This window comes from Pteropus vampyrus, unplaced genomic scaffold (genome assembly GCF_000151845.1).
Source record: "Pteropus vampyrus isolate Shadow unplaced genomic scaffold, Pvam_2.0 Scaffold448, whole genome shotgun sequence".
Taxonomy (NCBI): Eukaryota; Metazoa; Chordata; class Mammalia; order Chiroptera; family Pteropodidae; genus Pteropus; species Pteropus vampyrus.
In genome coordinates this window covers 493,392-496,798 of record NW_011889229.1, presented here as the reverse complement: position 1 = coordinate 496,798, position 3,407 = coordinate 493,392, and the positions used below count along the sequence as shown (strand labels likewise).

Below are 3,407 nucleotides of genomic sequence, written 5' to 3'. Positions count from 1 at the left end.
ATATATGTATGAATATTTTCAGGCATAAGAAGGAAATTTTGCCATTTGTGACAACATGGATGGACCTTGAAGGCATTATGCTAAGTGAAATAAGTCAGAGGAAAAAAATATGTTGTAAATCTCACTGATATCTGGACTCTTAATAATCTGAACCCATAGATACAGAGAACATGTTGCTCATTGCCGGAGGTGGGAGCCAGAGGGATAGGAAAAATGGGTGCAGATAGTCAAAAAGTACAAATTTCCAGTCATAAGAAAAATAAGTCCTAGGAGTGTAATGTACAGCCTGATGACTACCACACTGTATATGTGAAAGCACCTGAGAGTAGATCTTAAAAGTTCCTCGATAAAAGCAAAAAAAAAACCCTGTAACTGTGCAGGGGTGGATGTTAACTAAACTTAGAAGGGAATATAGTACTATCGATATTATAAAGGTGGCATTTCTAATCAGTGGCACAAATACGGATTATTTGTTCTACAGATTTGCTCATGTTTTGCCATAGCTTATATGTCCCAAATTGCAACTCTTTGCTATTCCTGAATAAACCCATTTTTGCTGGTAAAATAACTGTTTTAAGGTCAACAGAACATATGCAAATTAAAATCCTCAATTTCGAATGAACATAATAGTGTAAATTCTCATAGCCTTCCTTTCTGAGAAAATACATGTTTATAAGATGGCTGCTCCATATGCAGCACCACAGCCACAGTCCAGGCAGGAAGGGGAAAGGAAGAGGGCCTGAAGAACTCATGCCCATTGAGCGTGCCCTGCCTCCACCTCATACCTGTCTGGAACTGTCTGAAAAGCCCAATCTAACAACTTTTGTTTACAGATATAAGGGAAGCTAGAACATGTAGGGTTTTTGTTTGTCTGTCTTTATTTAAGCTGAGCACAGTTCTTCAAACAAAATGAGAATTTTTATAGCAAGAAAGAATGGATATTGGGTTGGTCACACATGACAAAACAACTAATAGTATCTAATATTAAAAATATTCTCAAAGATCATTCAATTATGTGGGAAGTTACAGTATCACCTAAATGAAAATATAAAATATGTAAGTATATGTGTATACACATGTGCATATGTATCTACATGTTTACATTTGTGTATATAGGTAAAACCAAAATATTCTGCACACAAGAAAACCTGAATCATTTGCCATATTTTACTTACTTTTTAAACAGTCTTGAGGTGGCCTCTTCTGTGTTCCCAGCTGTAGGACTTCTGTTCGGCCAGACTTCAGGTAACTCCCAATGATGGCTCTTCCGTAGTTTAGTTGTAATTTTGATGTGGTGAGAGAGGCGAGCACAGCGTTTACCTACTCCTCAATCTTGACCAGAAGCCTGAAGCCATAAGAAATATGAGTATGGTAAATTAGGCTTCTGGATATTTCCAAAGAGAAATAGTAGGTTCTAGGTTATTCGATGGGTCTTTGTTAGGTGTTGCCGAAAAAGAAAGAAAAAGAATCACATCCTGAGAAAATAAAGTAGTTCCAGAACAAAGAGAAAGTACCAGTGCACCTTAAACATGACTTTTTGATGTCACAACCATTTTTTCCTCTTCCCCCGGAGAGCTAATTCGGAGAAGGATAGAGATAGGGGGGGAGACAAGGAATCTTTCTGGGGCCCAGATGACAAGGTCATCCTGCTCGGGTTTCCCCTCCGTCACAGAAGGGCTACAGAGGAGAATGGGGCTTCTACGTCAAGCTCAGTGTCACAGAGAGGAGTCAGGGTCTTTACTGTCTAGGGGCAGAGCCCTCTTCTGCTTCAACATATGGCTATGTGACAGTCACTGACACAAACTGGACGGTCACAGTCTCACACACACACACACACACACTGCTGCAGGCACACGCCCGCCACTAGACACAAACACCGTCAGTCACAAACCCGCTCCCTCCCCTCCCCACACAGTGCTGCTGTCAAAATCCCCACAGGGCCTTGGTGACAGAACAGCCACAAAGCTCCCTACACGTGCACAGAAACAGGAGTACACGGTCGCAATCACACACCCGCCACAGGGACACGGTCACGGGTAACCCGCAGGCGCGCACACCCGCACACACGGTCCAACGGTAACGGTCATACTACAGGGATTCACGGCCGCACCTGCAGAACGCTCCTCACGCCCGCACACACGGGACCAGACGCTGTCACCCTGACACACAAGGCTCTGGACTTTCCACTTTCGGTCTCCCCGGGTCGGGTCGGCGGCCGGAGGGAACCACTCGGGCACCGCGCCTGCAGCGGACGCGGCCCGAGTCGAATCACCGCGTCCCGGCGCGACGTCGCGGCGGCGCGGCCGGCGCAGCGCCCTCTGGGAAATGTAGTTCGCGCGGCGCTCGCGCCCGACTAGGAGGCGCTGGATCCGCCGGGCGCTCCGGGCCCGCAGCGCTGTGGCTCCCAGTCGGCGTCGGCCCGGCGTGCTGCAACCGAGCTTCTCCGCCCGAGCACACCACTCCCTGCCCCTGTCCAGCGGCAGCCTCGCCCCGACGTCAGCCGAGAGCCGGCCGCGGCCTCCTCACGCTGCCTCCCCCCAGGAGACAGCGCCGCGAAGCCCGGCGGAGGCGGGAGCGCGCGGAAAGCCGACCCGGCCACCGAACTGCTGGGCCTCGCGGTCCACCGTCGTCGAAACAGTGCCAGCTGACTCCCTCCGGTCCCGATCTCCGGCGTGGGGGCCCCGGAAGTGCGCCCCAGCCCCGGGAGGGCGCCCCGGCCCGGGCAGTGCACAGGCGCACACGGTGCTGCTCGCCATCGCGGTCTTTGTTTGCTGGTGAGTGTGGGGTCGGCTCCTCCGGGCGCGGGTCCGGCCTTGGGGCCCGGGTTTCTGGGCTCAGTACCGGGTCGGGGAAGCGGCGGGGGAGGAATCGCCGGTGACGTGCGGGGTTCGAAGCCGCTGTGGAGGGGCAGGGTTACACGAGGAAACCGGGGCGGGTCGCGGCTGGGGGACCCAGAGTGTAAAGGGGGGGGGGGGGGTGACAGGGTGGTAGACTTAACAGCCTGCGCGAAAAACCGCGTGGTTCCAAGGTTGTGAGGATGGATGGCGTTGTGAGCATGGATGGCGTTGTGAGCACTGTGGGGCAGCAACTTCTAAACCTCACCTTTCTCGTTTCTGAAATAATGATGATACGTATGCACCTTCCTGGAACATTCATTTCTCTGAAAGCTAAAGGAAGACGGCTAAGCAATCGAGCGATAATTTTTAAAGCGATTTTTACATAAAAGCGGAGTTGTATAGAAAATAAAATCAGTAAATTTTGGGGTGGAAGGGATTTCCGAAAAACTCTTTATTGGGGGCCCCGTAGAGATTGACTTTAATTAAGTCTTTGGAGGAACTTGGGTGAGGCTGTTTTGAGAAGCCCCGGACCAAGGAGTAGCTTTAAGAGGTAATTTACACTACTACAGG

The 3,407-nt window shown here is 50.4% G+C and overlaps 1 protein-coding gene across 1 annotated transcript in view; it reads left to right on the top strand.

Annotated features, from left to right (window-relative positions):
* Positions 1-2,371: 2,371 nt before the first annotated feature.
* Positions 2,372-3,407, top strand: part of ZNF260 (zinc finger protein 260) — a 10,532-nt gene continuing 9,496 nt past the window's right edge. Inside the window, exon 1 of the mRNA XM_011381717.2 lies at positions 2,372-2,774. The gene's annotated coding sequence lies outside the window, so the exon portion shown is untranslated. The remainder of the gene's footprint in view (positions 2,775-3,407) is intronic.